The sequence below is a fragment of the Loxodonta africana genome, chromosome 18 (genome assembly GCF_030014295.1).
Source record: "Loxodonta africana isolate mLoxAfr1 chromosome 18, mLoxAfr1.hap2, whole genome shotgun sequence".
In the NCBI taxonomy this organism is placed as follows: domain Eukaryota; kingdom Metazoa; phylum Chordata; class Mammalia; order Proboscidea; family Elephantidae; genus Loxodonta; species Loxodonta africana.
In genome coordinates this window covers 3624788-3645081 of record NC_087359.1, presented here as the reverse complement: position 1 = coordinate 3645081, position 20294 = coordinate 3624788, and the positions used below count along the sequence as shown (strand labels likewise).

Sequence of the window (20294 nt, the reverse complement as noted above, 5' to 3'; positions counted from 1 at the left end):
TCATCAATGCTTTACTGACTGTAATAATGCTCTAGCGTTTAGTTTGAATGTTGGGCTTCTTATAATTCTTGAGTCTTATTCCATCAGGCCAGCGATATATTTTCAAGAGTTTATAATTGTTCCAGTTAAAATTCTATGGTGTAGTTTGTTCTTGTTCTTCACTTCTCTCCCTAATAGTGGTCTTAGCAGTTCTAATTGCTCAGTCAGCTCCCTCTGGTGGTAGTTTAATAATTTATTCCCTTTAGTTTCTGATGGTCTGGTTAAAGTTCTACCAGAGTTTCCTAGAGGAAAATATCAGCAAAAGGTTGTTTGAGACTCACCTGCCTCAGCATATGGAGAATACACAGATGTCTAGCAATCACCAAGTACTTATAGTACACAAGACAGTGTGTCACGTACTGTCTTAGACTGGGTTCTCTAGAGACGCGAAACCAGTAAAGCATATAAGTATATACATAGAGAGATTTATATCAAAGAAATGGCTCATGTTGTTGTTGAGGCTGGAATGCTCCAAGTCTGTGGGTCAAGATAGAGGTTTCTCCTGATTCATGTAACTGCAAGGGCTAATGAACCCAAGATCAGTGGGTCAGAGAGCTGGGCTCTTGCTCACAGGCTGCGAAGATCATTGAATTCCAAGATTGGTAGGCAAGACCGCAGGTAAGCTGCTAGCTCAAGTCCCAAGAACCAAAGGTCAGATGAACAAGAGATAGCTGCAGGATTCAAAAGTGTAAAAGCTCATGAACCTTGCCAGAATGCCCACTTATATTTTATGTAGGCCACATGCCCAAGGAAACTCCCTTTCAACTGATTGGCTACTCACAACAGATCACATTATATCAAATCTCATCAAGAAAGTGATCACAGCCTCATACGACTGCCAAACCACTGAGAATCATGGCCCAGCCAAGTTGATGTACAACCATAACCATCACAGTCTACCCCTTGTCAACTTGGCCCCTGTACACAGCTCCTTAAACCATAGATAACCTCTGAATAAAGACAATTGTAAAGTCATACTTGTTCCTAACATGAACACACATAAAATGGAAAATGCACTAGCTCTGTTTACATGTTATATTTTATAAGTGAAGAAAAAAATATTTGATGCACACGTACAAGCCAGAAATACTCTTCCTAGCAATTACAGTCCTTGTTTCTGCAACTGGACACATGGTACTAATTGATATTTGGAACTACCTTCTTCCACCACATATCCTGTGTTCCATTTACCCTCAGCAAGCACCTCAGCAGGTTCTTTGCCTGGCAGGGCGACCCCAACCCTCATTCCTGAAGGGTCTAGGCCATTAGTAGCCATGTTGGAAGTGGCTTGTTGTAGTATTTCATTGACTTTAATCACAGGACATGGTAGTATTAAGAGAAACCCTAAGGGATCGCCTACATTCCAGACATACTCTTCTTTACCTCCATTATATAATATCAATCAGATTTCCTCTTGGTAATCAGGATCAATCACACCTATCAAGACGGTAACTCTGTTGATCCAGAGGCATAAGGAGCCCAAGGTAACCAGGTGGCATCCTTAGCTTCCAGTTCAATGGAATCAATGATATGTCTCCAGGTGGGAGCATTCCTCCTTTTGGAACTCTAGACCTGTAGAGCATATGGTCGTGGGGACAGTAAGCAAAAATCTTACTGTGGGTCACTAGGGATAGTAGTGAGTGGTGCCACCGCCATTTCCACCCCTTGATTCCTGAAGCCATGAATCCTGGCTATGGGAGAAGCAGCACAATATATTGGAGCCTGGTTTAGAGCATATACACCCTCCTGAAGAACATTGCCCCAGCTCTGCAATGTATTGCCACCTAACTGGTGCTGCAATTGTGTCTTTAGAAGGTCATTCCATTGTTCTATCAAGCTAGCTGCTTCAGGATGATAAGGAACATGGTAAGATCAGTGAATTCCATGAGCATGGGTCCACTGCCACACTTCATTTGCTGTGAAGTGAGTCTTTTGATCTGAGGCAATGCTGTGTGGGATACTATGATAGTGGATAAGGCATTCTTTGAGTCCACGGATGGTAGTTTTGGCAGAAGCATTGTGTGCAGGGAAGGCAAATCCGTATCCAGAGTAAGTGTCTATTCTAGTAAGAACAAAACACTGCCCTTTCCATAATGGAAGTGGTCAGATGTAATCAACTTGCCACCAGGTTGCTGGCTGATCATCTCAAGTGATGGTGCCATAGCAAGGACTCAGTGTTGCTCTCTGCTGCTGGCAGAATGGGCACTCAGCAGTGGCTGTAACCAAGTCAGCCTTGGTGAGTGGAAGTCCATGTTGCTGAATCTATGCAAAACCTCCATCCTAGCCACTATAGCCACATTGTTCATAAGCCCATTGAGCAATGGTAGGAGTAGCTTGGGAAAGGATAACTGATTTCCACAGAACACGTCATCCTACCCATTTGATTGTTAAAATCCTTCTCTGCTGAGGTCATTCTTTGGTGAACATGAGGAACAAATATCTTTACTTCTTTAGCCCATTCAGAGAGGTCTATGCACATATGTCTTCCCCATACCTCCTTGTTTCCAATTTTCCAATCATGTTCCTTCCAAGTCCTGACCATCCAATCAAACCATTGACCACAACCCATGAATCAGTATACAATCACACATCTGGCCATTTTGGCTTCCAAGCAAAGTGAACAACCAGGTGCACTGCTTGAAGTTCTGCACATTGAGAGCTTTTCCCTTCACCACTGTCCTTCAGGGAGGTCCCAGAAAGGGGCTGTAGTGCTGCCGCTGTCCACTTTTGAGTGGTGCCTGCATACCACACAGAACCATCTGTAAGCCAGGCAAGAGTTTTCTCTTCTACAGTCAACTAATCATAAGGAACTCCCACTGGGGCTGTAGGTGCAGATTGGAAGATGGAAGGTAATGTGACAGAAGTGGAGACCATGAGCATTTTGGTCACTTCCTCATGCAACCCACTTGTGCCTTCAGGTCTTTCTCAGTCCATTCTCATATATATCACTGCCATTTAATGATGGAGTGCTGCTGTGCCTGTCCAAATTTATAACTCTGTGGGTCAGACAACACCCAGTTCATGATGGCCAGCTCAGGCCGTATGGCAACTTGGTGTCCCAAGGTTAAGAGTTAAGTCTCTACTAAGGCCCAGTAATAAGCCAAAAGCTGTTTCTCAAAAGAAGAGTAGTTATCTGCAGAAGATTGCAGGGCTTTACTCCAACATCCTAAGGGTCCGTGCTGTGACTCATCAATAGGGGCCTGCCAAAGACTCCAAACAGCATCTCTATCTGCCCCTGACACTTCAAGCACCATTAGATCAGCCACATCAAATGGCCCAATGGGCAAAGCAGCTTGCACGACTGCCTGAACCTGTTGCAGAGCCTTCTCTTTTTCTGGGCTTCACTCAAAACCAGCAGCTTTTTGAGTCACTTGACAAATAGGCTGAAGCAGCACACTTGAATGAGGAATGTGTTGCTTCCAAAATCCAAAGAAGCCCACTAGGTGTTGTGTCTCCTTTTGAGTTGTGGGAGGGGCCAGATGCAATAACTTATTCTTCACTTAGAAGGAATATCTCAACATGTTGCACACCACTGGACCCCTAGAAATTTCACTGAGGTGGTAGGCACCTGAATTTTTGTGGGATTAATTTCCCACTTCCTAGCATGCAAATGCTTTACCAATAAGTCCAGAGCCATTGACAATTCTTCCTTACTAGGTCCAATCAGCATAATATCATCAATGTAATGGACCAGTGTGACATCTTGTGGAAGGGGATGGCAATCAAGATCTCTGCAGACTAAATTATGACATAGGGCTGGAGAATTGACGTAGCTCTGAGGTAGGCAACTAAAGGTGTATTTCTGGCCTTGCCAGCTAAAGGCAAACTGCTTCTGATGGTCCATTGAAACAGGTATAGAGAAAAAGGCATTAGCCAGATCAATAGCTGCATAAGAGGTGCCAGGAGATGTATTAATTTGCTCAAACTATGAAACCACATCTGGAACAGCAGCTGCAGTTGGAGTCACCACCTGGTTAAACTTTTTATAATCCACTGTCATTCTTTAAGATCCATCTGTTTTTTGCACAGGCCAAATGGGCAAGTTGACTGGAAATGTGTCGGGAATCACCACCTCTGCATCCTTCAAGTCCTTGATGGTGTCAGTAATCGCTCCAGGAATGGGGTAGTGCTTTTGGTATGCTATTTTCCTAGGTAGGGGCAGTTCTAATGGTTTCCACTTGGCTTTCTTTTTTTTTTTTTTTTAATAGCCCTTACTCCATTTGTCAGGGCTTCAATGTGGGGGCTCTGCAAGTTGCTGAGTATATCTATCCTAATTATACATTCCTGAACTGGCCCATCACTACAGGATGGGTTCAGGGACCCACTGGACCTATTACAACAGGGACATGAGCTAAGACTCCATTAATAACCTGACTACTGTATGCCCCACTCTGACTGGTGGGCTACAGTGATGTTTTGGATCTCCTACAGTTAGTGTCAGTTTAGAGCCAGTATCCAGTAATCCCCCAAAATCTGATTACTTCCTTTTTCCCAGTGAACTCTCATATAAGGCCATAGATCCCTTTGGTGAAGGCTGGAAGAAAGGTTAACAGTATAAGTTTTGGGCAGTGTATCGGAGTCCTTCTTCAAGGAGAACTGGCCTCCTCTTCATTCAAGGGGTTGTGGGTCTTTAAACTTGCTCAAGTCTGGGAATTAAGGGATCGTGACTGTGTATTCTGGCAATTAAAGTTAGACTGCTGTTCAGTAGACCTAGAATTCATCCTCTTGTACAGATCAAGTAAATATTTAGTAGATTTCCTATGTATTTCACTTCTATGGACACCATGACTAAGTAACCAACAGCATAAGACCATACAAGTCAGACTATTCTGATTACTGCTTTGGCTCTGCTGTCAATTATGGTAACCATGCCCACCTTGCCTTTGTCAATTGAGTGCAGCCACTTTGCCCCTACCACCACCGGGTCCAATCAACCTCATTGTTGTTAGGTGTCTTAGTTCAGTTAGGGCAGTTCCCACTGTCAAATCTGACATAAAATAGCAATTACAGCAGTCCTTAAGGGTGCACGGGCTCCCTTCACAAATTTGTTCCCCATCATTGTGGTAAAAGTTGTGTCCTCTGGGCACTCCATGTGTAGATCTGTGGATCTAACCTGAGAAATCTACTCTAGCATGTCAATTTCCCTAAGCCTTTGGATACCTTCTTCTGCAGTATACCAAGACAGGCCTGGTGCTTCAACTTGATTTAGTATAGGCCGCCTCGTAATCCATACTTCATCAAATCAACCAATAAACTATTAAACCTTTTCCCAACTTCTGAAGTTGAAACACTGAACGAAGAATCTGTGCTTAGTGGGCCCATATCAGTAAACTCAGGTTGATCTGTCTTTATGTTCCTTGCACCATTATCTCATACCCTTAATAACCACTCCCACACATATTCTCCAGGTTTCTGTTTGTACATATTAGAAGTAAAGCAGTTCTTTTGGAGTGTAGCATACCTCCACCTGGGTCACACTTGGTACTTCACCTTCTGGGGCTTGCTGAGACTTAAGTCTCTTTGTAGGTCTAGAAGCCAAAATCAGAGGTGGGGAAATGTTTTATGGGAACATTCAGCATTGTCTTATAAAGCATCTGCCTCAGGCGATGTCCCAGGCAATGACTCAGACACTGACTTTTTAGATGCAGCTGGGTTAATCTCATTGGATGGGGGTGGAGAGGCTAATGGTTTTACTGGGGAGGGTGGATTAGCAGACAAACATGGTATAATCTCTTCAGACGGGAGTGAGAGGGCTGGTTCTGTCGGCAGCATGAGTGATTCAAGGGTATTTAGGGGCTCAGTGTCTCCAGCTTCCTGATTAACTGCCCATATGCCCCCATTCCAAGTTTCAGGATCCCATTTCTTCCCAATCAATGCCCTCACTTTAACTTCAGACATCCTTTGAGGTTAGCAGTTGAGTTGGAAATGTAATTTAGCCACTCTTATGATAAGACTCTAGATTTGATTTTTGGCAATATCAGCTCTGTTATTATAAGAAATAAGGTTTTCTTTCAAGGCACAAGTGGAAACTTTGAGGTCATTTATGTAGCACTTGAGCTTTGACTCTGAAGCCCTGATCTCATCTCTGTCTTTCACCAGTTTGTCTAATGAAAGTAGGACCGACCAACCCGCTTCTTTAAGTTGGTGAACTCAGGAAAGTGCATCCTTGTCTAGCACACTCAGACCTGCCAATAATCTGGACACTGGCTTTGAGAAAGAGATAGTAACTTTATTGCAATTCACAGAGCAAGGAACCAGGAAGAATTTCCTCAGATCTGACTCCCCGAGCTATGGGAAAACAGGGCTTACATGTGATTTGGGCAGCAAGATGACAGCCATGCAGGAGTACTGGGAAGGGAAAATTCTAGAAGGCTGCCCTGAAACAGGAGGTTACGTAGTTCTTGTTGGGCCTCTTGCTACAGAATAGGGTCCGAGTGAAGATTTTCCTTCTGATTCATTCCACCTGTTGCTGCATCCTCTGTTGAGGTCAATTAGTGGACACAACTTGCCCTTCTGTGCATGTGGGGTGGGTGAAATCTGGCTTGGGCTAGTTTAAGAACTAATGGAAACTTACTGGCATTCATAGGGTCAGGTTACGCTTATACTTCTCATTATGACAAAATTGTAGAAAGGCATCACACACGCAATCACCTAGAGCCTCGCCTTTCAGCAACACCTGATCTATTGGTGGTGATATTTTGCGTATTTGTATTGCCACTTCATGCCATGGATTAGCATTGCCCTCTTTACTACTGGAAGCAGAGTCATCAACATCTTTAACATTAACCAGACTTGAGAACCAATTTAGAAAACTCATCCTTGCAATTTTGTTTCTCTAGAACCACTCTTGGTACCAAATGTCTTAGGCTGGGTTCTCTAGAGAAGAAAAACCAGTAAACCATATAAGTATATATATGTAGAGAGAGATTTATATCAAAGAAATGGCTCACGAAGTTGTAGAGGCTGTAACGTCCCAAGTCCGTGGGTCAGGTTAGAGGTTTCTCCTGATTCACGCCACAGGGGCTGGTGGACCCAAGGTTGGCAGATCAGAGAGCAGGGCCCTTGCTCATAGGCTGTGAAGATCATCATATCCCAAGATCTGAAGGCAAGACCACAGGTAAGCTGCTAGCTCAAGTCCCAAGAACCGGAGGTCAGATGAACCAGAGCCAGCTGCAGGATCCAGAAAGAGTAAAAGCCTCTGAACCTTGCCAGAATGTTCTCTTATATTCGATGCAGGCCACATGCCCAAGGAAACTCCCTGTCTTGGTCATCTAGTGCTGTTATAAAAGAAATACCACAAGTGGATGGCTTTAACAAAGAGAAATTTATTTTCGTACAGTCTAGTAGCCTAGAAGTCCAAATTCTGGGTATCAGCTCCAGAGGAAGGCTTTCTTTCTCTTTTGGCTCTGGAGAAAGGTCCTTGTCAACCATCTTCTCTTGGTCTGGGAGCATCTCAGCACAGGAACCTCAGGTCCAAAGGATGCACTCTGCTCCTGGCACTGCTTTCTTGACAGTATGAGGTCCCCATGTCTCTCTGCTTGCTTCTCTCTTTTATAGCTCAAAAGAGATTGGCTTAAGACACTATCTAATCTTGTAGACCTCATCAGTATAATTGCCACTAATCCATCTTATTACATCATAGTGATAGGATTTACAACATATAGGGAAATCACATCAGAAGATAAAATGGTAAGCAATCATACAGTTGTACAAAGGAATCATGACCTAAGCCAAGCTGACAGATATTTGAGGGGGACACAAGTCAATCCATGACACTCCCTTTGAACTGACTGGCTACTGACAGCAGAACCCATCATGGAAGTGATCACTTTGTATCAAATCTCACCATGCAAATAATCAGAACATCACATGACTGCCAAACCACTGAGAATCATGGCCCAGCCAAGTTGACACACAACCTTAACCATCACAGGTACTAAGAAATATGACAGAGAGAAGCAGATATTGCACAAGACAAAAGTGTTCTGCATGATAATAGTAGGTAAACAGTGAAAAATGATAAAAACAATGTAAATTAAGGCTGAAAATGTTTCTTTATTGCAGGTCCTCTCGGAATCGTCAGAGTATGCATATAAAGCAGGGAACTCTAAGACAAACAACAATAGGCAACATTTTCTAGATTTAGTTACTTAAGTGCACTTCTTTATGTGAATGCTTATAGGGGACTAGTATTCTTCAGAACTCATTTTAGAAAATGCAAGACAGAATAAATACTGTAATAAAAGTGAAGTACTGCTTGGGCAGTCTTGTGGAAGTCCCACAAAGAGGAACGTTTTTTTGCCAATGGGGGGAAATTAGGGAACGCTCCATTGAGAATGTAGCATTTCAGCTATTTATGAAGGCTGTAGAAAATCCTTGGAAACTCTATGAGGCAGTTCTACTCCATACTATAGGGTCGCTATGAGTTGGAATTGACTCAACGGCACTGGGTTTCTGGGTAGAAAATGAGGATAAGGACAGTCCTGGTCAAAGAGAGAGGATGAGCAAAAGAATAAAGACATGAAAATGCATGGTTTCCCATGAACAGTGATCAGATCACTGCGGTTGGGACATAGGGTCCAGGAGAGATGGAGTGGGAAATGAGACTGGAAATTAGCATGGCGAGTGTTTCATTCGGTTGTACACAGGGTTGCCATGAGTCAGAACTGACTACAGCACCTAACAAAAACACCAAAATCACAGTCTAGAATTGGTGATTCTGAAGTGTTTGAATTGAAGGGGGTGGATGGTGGGGAGTCCATTGTCATACTTGGTTAATAAAAACATCACTGGGACTTCTGAAGAGGATGAATTCAGAGATGAGGACTATTACACTAGTCCAATGGAGAGCTAGGATCCCTGGTGGAGCTGTCGTTTAGTGCTCAACTGCTAAGCCAAAAGGTCAGCAGTATGAAGCCATGACCCACTCCCTCGGAGAAAGATGTGACAGTCTTCTTCCATAAAAATTTACAGCCTTAGAAACCCTATGGGGCAATTATACTCTGTCCTGTAGGGCCACTATGAGTCAGAATTGATTCGATGGCAATGGATTTCATTTTCTGGTTTTAAGGGAGAGCTGAAAAGATCAGAACTAAAACCTGAAGTAGGATACCAGCCATAGAGAGGCACTGATTCTATTTCCACTTCAACGTGATGATTGATCAAATGTCCTGAATGAAAGAGGGTAATTCTGACTGTTTTGTTCTAAAAGACTATAAGGATGATGATGCCATTAACCAGTAATAGGAAAAAAGAAAAAATAAACAACTTGAACATAAAAAGCTAGAAGATGAAGTGAAGACAGACAGCAAAGAAAACAGAGGTAAGGAATTGTTTTGGACTTGTTAAATTTGTGATTGCAAGCTACCTGGCCAATACCAGAAAGATGTTTACCTGTGTTTTATTGACTATGCAAAGGCTTCGACTATATGGCTCATAACAAATTATGGATAACTTTGAGAAGAAGGAGAATTCCAGAACAATTTATTGTGCTCATGAGGAGTCTGTATATAGACCATGAGGTAGACATTTTACAGAACAAGAGGATACTTCATGGTTTAAAGTCAGGAAAGGTGTGTGTACAGACTGTATCCTTTCACCATAATCTGTATACTGAACAAATAATCTGAGAAGCTGGACTATATGAAGAACAGGACATCAGGATCGGAGGAAGACTCAGTAACATGTGATATCCAGATGACACGACATTGCTTGCTGAAAGTGAAGAGGACTTGAAGCACTTACTGATGAAGATCAAAGACTATGGCCATCAGTATGGATCACACCTCAACATAAAGAAAACAAAAATCCTCACAATGGGACCAATAAGCAATATTGGGATAAACATGCACTATATTGAAGTCGTCAAAATTCTATTTTGCTTGGACCTACGATTGATGCCCATGGAAGCAACAGTCAAGAAATCAAACGACATATTGCGTTGGGCAAATCTGTTGCAAAGGACCTCTTTGAAGTGTTGAAAAGCTTAGGTGTCATTTCAGAGACTAAGGTGCACCTGACCCAAGCTACAGTGTTTTCAGTCACCTCACATACATGAGAAACCTGGACAATGAATAAGGAAAACCGAAGGAGAATTGATGCATTTGAATTATGTGTTGGTGAAGAAAATTGATTATATCATGGACTTCCAGAAGAATAAACCAATCTGTCTTGTAGGAAGTACAGACAGAGTGCTCCTTAGAAGTGAGACTTTGTCTCACATACTTTGGACATGTTATCAGGAGGGACCAGTCCGTGGAGAAGGGCATCATGTTTAGTAAAGTAGAGGGTCAGCAAAAAAGAGGAAGACCCTCAGTGGCTGCAACAATAAGCTCAAACATAGCAATGATTGCAATGGCACAAAGTTGGGTAGTGTTTCATTCTGTTGTACATAGGGTCACTATGAGTCAGAACTGCCCCGATGGCACTTAACAACAACAATGAATTTGTTATAAAGAAGTTCCTGGTGATGTTTTTAAGAGAAAATTGGAAATTTGAGCCTAGAAGTACAAAAAAGTTATGAGGAGAAGATAAATAGTCGGGATAATCTTCTCCTATAAGCAATATTCAAATATACGGAAATGTGTAAAGTAGCTTATCAGATATCAATGCTTTGTGATATTAATTGTATATCTCAGAAAGCAAAGTACTTGATGAAGGATCAATATTATGTCCAGAGAGTAAGATTTCTGATCCTAGTACATATAAGCTTCTTAAAGATTGTATTTATATCTAATGACATAAAGCATAGTCATATAGTAGGACCTCAAAAAATGAAAGTAAGATTTAATTCTAACTCTCTGATTTCCAGCCATCTGTCCATGTAAATAAATTATTTAGTGGGAAATGGGTCCACCTTGTCTGGCCTAATAGATGGCCAGAAGTATTGTCTTAGTCATCTAGTGTTGCTATAACAGAAATACCACAAGTGGATGGCTTTAACAAAAAGAAATTTATTCTCTCACAGCTTAGGAGGATAGAAGTCCAAATTCAGGGTGCCAGCTCTTTCTGTCAGTTCTAGGGGTATGTCATTGTCATCAATCTTCCCCTGGTCTAGGAGCTTGTCAGTGCAGGAGTCCCATGTCCAAAGGATGCACTCTGCTCCCGACACTGCATTCTTGGTGGTATGAGGTCCCAATTCTCTCTGTTTGCGTCTCTCTTTTATATCTCAAAAGAGATTGACTCAAGATACAATCTAATCTTGTAGATTGAGTTCTGCCTTATTAACATAACTGCCTCTACTCCTGCCCCATTAACTTCATGGAAGCAGGATTTACAACACATAGGAAAATCACATCAGATAACAAAATGGTAGACAATCACATAATACTGGGAATCATGGACTAGCCAATTTGACACACATTTTGGGGGGACACAATTCAATCTGTAACATTCCACCCTTTGGCTCCCAAAAATTCATGTCCTTGCCACATGTAAAATACATTCACCCCATTATATCATAGCAAAAGCCTTAAATGAACTTGAAGTCCAAAATCCAAAAATTCTTCTTCATCTGTGAAATCTAGAATACAAGTTATCTACTTCCAAAGTACAATGGTGGAACAGACAGAAGCTAGACCTTTCCATTACAAATGGGAGAAATTGGAGGGAAATAAAGGACAGCAGGCACTAAGCAAGTCAGCAGAACACATTACATTAGCACTCAAGGCTTGCAAATAATCCTCTGTTCTCTGAGGCCATTTAGGCAAAGGCCCTGTCCTCCAGGCTCTGATGTTGGCCATACTCTCTGAATTCTGAGTGGAGATTCCATGGCCCTGGGCTTTGGTTCAGCCTTTCAGGCCCACTGAAACTTTAACTCTGCTCCCTCAGCTCTGGGTGGCCCCATTCCCCTACTACGTCTGTGTGGCAGCTCCACCCCTTGAGACTGCAGTGGTCGTGGCCCTACCCTTGGAGACTGAGGCAGCTCTGCTTCCTGTGCCCCTTGTGTCTTCAGGTTCTGCTTCCTGATTCTTTGGCTCTCGGCCCCACAGCCCTCACTGCCTGCATCTGCCCTGCTGGGGCAAGTGTTCCAAAGCTCTTTAGCTCCACTGATAAGCTCCTGGAGGCACCCTAGTCCACCATGAAGCCTCCTGCAAAAAGGCACTCAGATCTCTCATTCCATGGGTTGGCTCTAGCACTGTCTCCCTCTGATCTCCTGGTTCTGCTGCTGCCTTTTCTCTGATGCTGCCATTTCTCTAACGCTGCTTCTCACCCTGTGCTTTGTCTCCAGTGTAACAGCTCTCCTCATTTTCTTCTGAATCCTAACCAGAATTGTCTTACCAAAAAAAAAAAAAAACCAAATCCAGTGCTGTCGAGTTTTATACATAGGGACACTATGAGTCAGAACTGATTCAATGGTGCCTAAAAACAATAAGAGCAGATTGCCTTGAAGAGACTGTTGGTGGAATTATAGAATTGTCTTACACGTCTATAATTCCATCAACAGTCTCTTCAAGACAATCTGCTCTTGTTTTTAGGCGCCATTGAATCAGTTCTGACTCATAGTGTCCCAATGTATAACAGAGCAAAACACTGCCTGGTCCCGCACCATCTTCATGATCGTTGCCATGCTTGAGCCCTTTGTTACAGCCACTGTGTCAAACCACTGTGTCAAAGCAATCTAGGCTTTTACTATTAGACACTTGAAAACTCTTCTAGCCTCTATCCATTCACAGTTTCAAAACAGCTTCCATGTTTTAGGTGTCTGTCAGAGCAGTACCCCACTCTCTCTGTACCAAATTCTGTCTTGGTTATCTAGTGCTGCTATAACAGAAGTATCACAAGTGGATAGCTTTAACAAAAAAGAAATTTATTCTCTCATAGTCTAGAAGTTTAGAAGTCCAAATTCAGGGTGCCAGCTCCAGGCGAAGGCTTTCTCTCTCTGTTGGTTTTGGGGAATATCCTTGTCGTCAATCTTCCCATACTCTAGGAGCTTCTTAGCATGGGAACTCTGGGTCCAAAGGATGTGCTCTGATCCCAGTGCTGTTTTCTTGGTGGTATGAAGTCCCCTGTCTCTCTGGTCACTTCTTTCTTTTATATCTCAAAAGAAATTGACTCAAGATACAACCCAATCTTATTCTGTCTCATTAACATAACTGCCTCTAATCCTGCCTCACTAACATCATAGATGCAGTATTTATATGACATAGGAAAATTACAGCAGATGATAAAATGGTGGACAACCACACAATACTGGGAATCATGGCCTAACAAAGTTAACATACATTTTGGGGGGACACAATTCAATCCATAGCAAGTATTAATACACCTTAATTCATGGGCAGTAGCTAATTTCTTGGCTGAATGATCAGGGTTCTATAAAGAATAGAATTGGAACACTAGTTACAAGGAAGTTTGAGAAATAATTATGTGGCTAGAACTCCAAAATGGGCATAAACTGTGAAGATGTGTGTGTGTGTGTGTGTGTGTGTAATCATGATCTATTGTGTAATTAAGTACTTACCAAAAACTTAGTGGATTAAAAGAACCCAGTGATAGCTATGCTGGGTCCTCTGCTTCATGGCCTTTCACAAGGTTGCAATCAAGGTGTAAGCCAGAGCTATGGTCTCAGATGAAGCTCAACTGAGGAAGGGTACACTTCTAGGCTCACTCACATGGTTATTGGCAGGGTTCAGTTTCTTGAGGGCTGTTGGACTGATGGCCTCAGTACCTCACTGGCTACTGGTCACAGGCCACTTTCATTCCTAGACAGGTTGCCCTCTCCATTAGGGCAAGCATGCAAGAACAGCCAGAGAGAGAATACCGATAAGACAGAATCCAGAGTCTTGTATAACCTGCACTCTGAGATGACATATCATTACTTTTGTCACATTTTATTCACTAGAACCAAGCCGCTAGGTCTAGCCCATACACAAAAATAGGAGATGACACAAGGACATGAATATCAGGAGGCACGAACAATTTGAGAAGGCTGCCTATCCCTTGTAAATCATGTGATTGCTCATTGAAGGTCATCCACTGCAGAGGAGGTTCTCATAGCCGGGTAGACAAATAATGTGCTCTGTGGGTGTCAGGTGTCGGCTGCTTTTTTCTTACCAGGACCAGCACCTAGAACTTTTCCATGGACCCATGAGCAACCTCACTTGCTGAAAGTGAAGAGGACTTGAAGCATTTATTGATGAAGATCAAAGACAACAGTCATCACTATGAATTAAACATCAACATAAACAAAACAAAAACCATCACAACTGGACCAATAAGCAACATCATGATAAATGGAGAAAAGACAAGTTGTCAAGGATTTCATTTTACTTGGATCCACAATCAACACCCATGGAAACCGCAGTCAAGAAATCAAACAACATATTGCATTGGGCAAATCTGCTGCAAAAGATCTCTTTAAAGAGTTAAAAAGCAAAGATGTCACTTTAAGGACTAATGTGCGCCTGACCCAAGCCATGTATTTTCAATTGTCTCATATGAATGTGAAGGCTGGACAATGAATAAGGAAGACCTAAGAAGAATTAACGCCTCTGAATTATGGTGTTGGTTAAGAATATTGAATATACCATGGGCTGCCAGAAGAGCAAACAAATCTGTCTTGGAAGAAATAGAGACAGGATGCACATTAGAAGCAAGGACATTGAGGAAAAAAAAAAAAAAGAGACCTCAGGAGCCAGAATAAAGGTGATAATAAAGACGAGAGCAGAAATTAATGAAATAGAGAACAGAAAAACAATAGAAAGAATCAATAAAACCAAAAGTTGGTTCTTTGAAAAAATCAGCAAGAGTGAAAATCCATTGGCCAAGCTGACAAAACAAAAAGAGGAGAGGAAGCAAATAACCCGAGTAAGAAATGAGATGGGTGATATCAGACACAAGTGAAATAAAAAAGATCATAACAGAATACTATGAAAAATTGCACTCCAACAAATTTGAAAACCTAGAAGAAATGAACAGACTCCTAGAAACACACTACCTAACTAAACTAACACAAACTGAGGTAGAAAAACTAAACAGATACATAATAAAAGAAAAGACTGAAGAGGAAATAAAAAATCTCCAAACAAACAAAAAAAGCCCTGGCCCTGAAAACTTCACTGGAGAATTCCAGCAAACATTCACAGAAGAGCTCATACAAGCACTACTCAAATTGTTTCAGAGCATAGAAAAGGAAGGAATACTCCCAAATTAATTCTATGGAGCTACCATAACCCAGATACCAAGACACCACAAAAAAAGAAAACCACAGACCAATATCCTTCATGAATATGGATATAAAAATTATTAACAAAATTCAAGCCAATAGAATTCAACAGCATAGCGAAAAAACAATACATCGTGACCAACTGCAATTCATACCAAGTATGCAGGCATGGTTTAACATTAGAATTCACCACATAAATAATAATAATAAAAAAAGAACCACATTATCATATCAATCAACACAAAAAAGGCATTTAATAAAACCCAACACCTGTTCTGTAAAAAATCTCTCAATAAAATAGGAATAGAAGAGAAATTCTTCAACATAATAAAGGCATCTATACAAAACCAACAGCCAACATCATTCTGAATGGAGAGAGATTGAAGGCATTCCCCTTCACAACTGGAGCCAGACAAGGATGCTGTTTATCACCAATCTTATTCAACATCCACCCTTATTGCTCTAACTAGAACAATAAGGCAATAAGGCAAGAAAAAGAAATAAAGGACATCTAAGTTGTCAAGGAGAGTTAAAACTATCCCTGTTCACAGATGATGTGATCTTATACACAGAAAACCCCAAAGAATCCTCAAGAAAGCTACTGTAACTAATAGAAGATTTCAGCAAAGTAGCAGGATACAAGATCAGCATAAAAAATTGATTAAATTTCTCTACACTAACAAAGAGAACTTTGAAAGGAAATCATCAAATCAATGCAGTTTACAATAGCCATCAAGAATATAAATACTTAGAGTAAATCTAACCAGGGAAGTAAAAGACCTATACAAAGAAAGCTACAAAACGCTACTGCAAGAGACCAAAAGAGACCTAGAAAACTGGAAAAACATACCATGCTCATGGATATGAAGACTCAACATTGTGAAAACATCAATTCTGCCTGAAGTTATCTACAAGATACAATGCAATCCTGATCCAAATTCCAAAAGCATCCTTTAACAAGATGGAGAAACAGATCACCAACTTTATATGGAAAGGAAAGAGGCACCAGATAAGTAAAGCATTACTGAAGAAGAACAAAGTGGGAGGCCTCACACTACCAGATCTTAGAACCTAGCATCCAGCGACGGTAGTCAAGACAGCCTGGCACTGATAAAAAAACAGACACATAGACCAATGGAACAGAATTGAGAACCCAGACGTAAATACATCCGTCACTGAGCAGTTGATGTTTGACAAACGGCCACAGTCTGCTAAACAGGGAAAAGGCAGCCTCTTTAACAAACAGTGCTGGCATAGCTGGATGTCCATCTGTTAAAAAAAAAAAAGAAACAAGATCCATACTTACAGCATATGAAAAAAATCAAACCCAGTGCCGTTGAGTCAATTCCGACTCACAGCGACCCTATAGGACAGAGTAGAACTGCCCCATAGAACTTCCAAGGAGCGCCTGGCAGATTCGAACTGCCAGCCCTTTGGTTAGCAGCCGTAGCACTTAACCACTACACCACCAGGGCTTCCATACATGAAAACTAATTCGAAAAGGATTAAAGACCTAAATATAAAATCTAAAACAATAAGGATCATGGAAGAAAAAATAGAGACAATGCTGTTGTTGTCGTTGTCAGGTGCCATCGAGTCGGTTTGGACTCATAGAGACCATATACACAATGGAACTAGACACTGCCTGGCTCTGCGCCATCATCACAATCGTTGTTATGCTTGAGCCCATTGTTGCAGCCACTGCGTCAATCCATCTCATTGAGGGGCTTCCCCTTTCTTGCTGACCCTCTACTTTACCAAGCATGATGTCCTTCTCCAGAGGTTGATCCCTCCTGACAACACGTCCAAAGTATGTGAGTCGTAATCTCACCATCCTTGCTTCCAAGGAGCATTCTGGTTGTACTTCTTCCAAGACAGATTTGTTTATTCTTTTGGCAGTCCATGGTATATGCAATATTCTTCACCAACACCACAATTCAAAGGGGTCAATTCTTGTTCGGTCTTCCTTATTCATTGTCCAGCTTTCACATGCATATGATGTGATTGAAAGTACCATGGCTTGGGTCATGTGCACCTTAGTCTTCAAGGTGACATCTTTGCTTTTCAACACTTTAAAGAGGTTCTTTGCAGCAGATTTGCCCAATGCAATGCATCTTTTGATTTTTTTAAATAATTTTTATTGTGCTTTAAGTGAAAGTTTACAAATCAAGTCAGTCTCTCACACAAAAACCTATATACACCTTGCTACACAGTCCCAATTACTCTCCCCCCTAATGAGACAGTCTGCTCTCTCCCTCCACTCTCTTTTTGTGTCCATTTCGCCAGCTTCTAATCCCCTCCACCCTCTCATCTTCCCTCCAGGCAGGAGATGCCAACATAGTTTTCTCAAGTGTCCACCTGATCCAAGAAGCTCACTCCTCACCAGCATCCCTCTCCAACCCATTGTCAAGTCCAATCCATGTCTGAAGGGTTGGCTTCGGGAATGGTTCCTGTCCTGGGCCAAAAGAAGGTCTGGGAGCCATGAACGCTGGGGTCCTTCCAGCTTACGTCAGACCATTCAATCTGGTCCTATGAGAATTTGGGGTCTGCATCCCACTGCTCTCCTGCTCCCCCAGGGGTTCTCTGTTGTGTTCCCTGTCAGGGCAGTCATCGGTTGTAGCCGGGCACCATCTAGTTCTTCTGGTCTCAGGATGATGTAGTCTCTGGTTCATGTGGCCCTTTCTGTTTCTTGGGCTTGTAATCACCTTGGGTCCTTGGTGTTCTTCATTCTCCTTTAATCCAGGTGGGTTGAGACCAACTGATGCATCTTAGATGGCTGCTTGCTAGCATTTAAGATCCCAGATGCCACTCACCAAAGTGGGATGCAGAATGTTTTCTTAATAGATTTTATTATGCCAATTGACTTAGATGTCCCCTGAAACCATGGTCCCCAGACCCCTGCCCCTGCTATGCTGGCCTTCAAAGTGTTCAATTTATTCAGGAAACTTCTTTGCTTTTGGTTTAGTCCAATTGTGCTGACCTCGCCTGTATTGTGTGCTGTCTTTCCCTTCACCTAAAAAAGTTCTTACCTACTATCTAATTAGTGAATGCCCCCTCCCCCTTCCCTCCCTCCACCCTCTCCTAACCACAAAAGAATGTTTCTTTACAGTTTAAACTATTTCTCAACTTCTTATAATAGTGGTCTTATACAATATTTGTCCTTTTGCAACTAATTTCACTTAGCATAATGCCTTCCAGGTTCCTCCATGGTAAGAAATGTTTCACAGATTCCTCTCTGTTCTTTATCGATGTGTAGTATTCCATTGTGTGAATATACCATAATTTATTTATCCATTCATCCGTTGATGGGCACCTTGGTTGCTTCCATCTTTTTGTTATTGTAAATAGTGCTGCAATAAACATGGGTGTGCATATATGTGTTCATGTAAAGGCTCTTATTTCTCTAGGATATATTCCGAGGAGTGGGATTGCTGGATCCTATGGTAGTTCTATTTCTAGCTTTTTCAGGAAGCACCAAATTGATTTCCAAAGTGGTTGTACCATTTGACATTCCCACCAGCAGTGTAGAATGTTTCAATCTCTCTACAGCCTCTCCAACATTTATTATTTTGTGTTTTTTGGATTAATGCCAACGTCATTGGAGTGAGATGAAATCTCATTGTAGTTTTGATTTGCATTTCTCTAATGGCTAATGATCGTGAACATTTCCTCATATATCTGTTAGCTACCTGAATGTCTTCTTTAGTGAAGTGTTTATTCATATCTTTTGCCCATTTTTTAATTGGGTTGTCTTTTTGCAGTTGAGTTTTTGCAGTCATGTAGATTTTAGAGATCAGGCCCTGATCAGAAATGTAATAGCTAAAATCTTTTCCCCAGTCTGTGGGTAATCTTTTTACTCTTTTGCTGAAGTCTTTTTGGATGAGCATAGGTGTTTGATTTTTAGGAGCTCCCAGTTATCTAGTTTTTCTTCTTTTGACTTCTTGACTGCTCCTTCCATGGGTGTTGACTGTGGATTCAAGTGAAATAGGAATCTTTGACAACTTCAATCTTTTCTCAGTTTATCATGATGTTGCTTATTGGTCCAGTTGTGAGGATTTTTGTTTCCTTTATTTTGAGGTATGATCCATATGGAAGGCTGTGATCTTGGATCTTCCTTAGTAAGTGCTTCAAGTCCTCTGGACTTTCAGCAAGCAAGGTTGTGTCATCTGCACATCAAAGATTGTTAATGAGTTTTCCTCCAATCCTGATGCCCTGTTCTTCTTCATATAATCCAGCATCTTGGATTGTTTCCTCAGCATACAGATTGAATAGGTATGATGAAAGGATACAACCCTGATGCACAGCTTTCCTGAGTTTAAACCACTCCCCTTGTTCTGTCTGAACAACTGCCTCTTGAACTATGTAAAGGTCCCTCACGAGCACAATTAAGTATTCTGGAATTCTCCCTCTTCCCAATATTAGCCATAATTTGTTATGATCCACACAGTCCAATGCCTTTGCACTGTCAATAAAACACAGGTAAACATTCTTTTGGTATGCTCTGCTTTCACCCAGGATCCATCTGACATCAGCAATGATATCCCTGGTTCCATGTCCTCTTCTGAATCCAGCCTGAGTTTCTGGTAGTTCCTTGCTGATATACTGCTAAAGCCACTTTTGAATGATTTTCAGCAAATTTTACTTGTATTTGGTATTAATGACATTGTTCGATAATTTCCTCACTCAGTTGGATCACCTTTCTTGGGAATAGGCATAAATATGGATCTCTTTCAGTCGGTTGGCCCGGAAGCTGCTTTCCATATTTCTTGGCATAGATGGGATCCTTTTGTTGAAACATCTCAATTGATATTCTGTCAATTCTTGGAGACTTGTTTTTCCCCAATGCTTTCAGTGTAGCTTGGACTTCATCCTTTAGTACCATTGGTTCCTGATCACACACTACCTCTTGAAATGGTTGAACGTCAACTAATTTTTCTTGGTATAATGACTTTGTGTATTCCTTTCATCTTCTTTTGATACTCCCTGCCTCATTTAATATTTTCCCCATAGAATCCTTCAGTATTGCAACTCGAGGCTTGAATTTTTTCTTCAGTTCTTTCAGCTTGAGAAACGCCAAGTGTGTTCTTCC

At 41.6% G+C, this 20294-nt stretch overlaps 1 pseudogene; it reads right to left on the bottom strand.

Moving 5' to 3' along the window:
* Nucleotides 1-1561: 1561 nt before the first annotated feature.
* On the bottom strand, nucleotides 1562-9973 carry LOC135228140 (uncharacterized; annotated as a pseudogene).
* Nucleotides 9974-20294: the final 10321 nt, after the last annotated feature.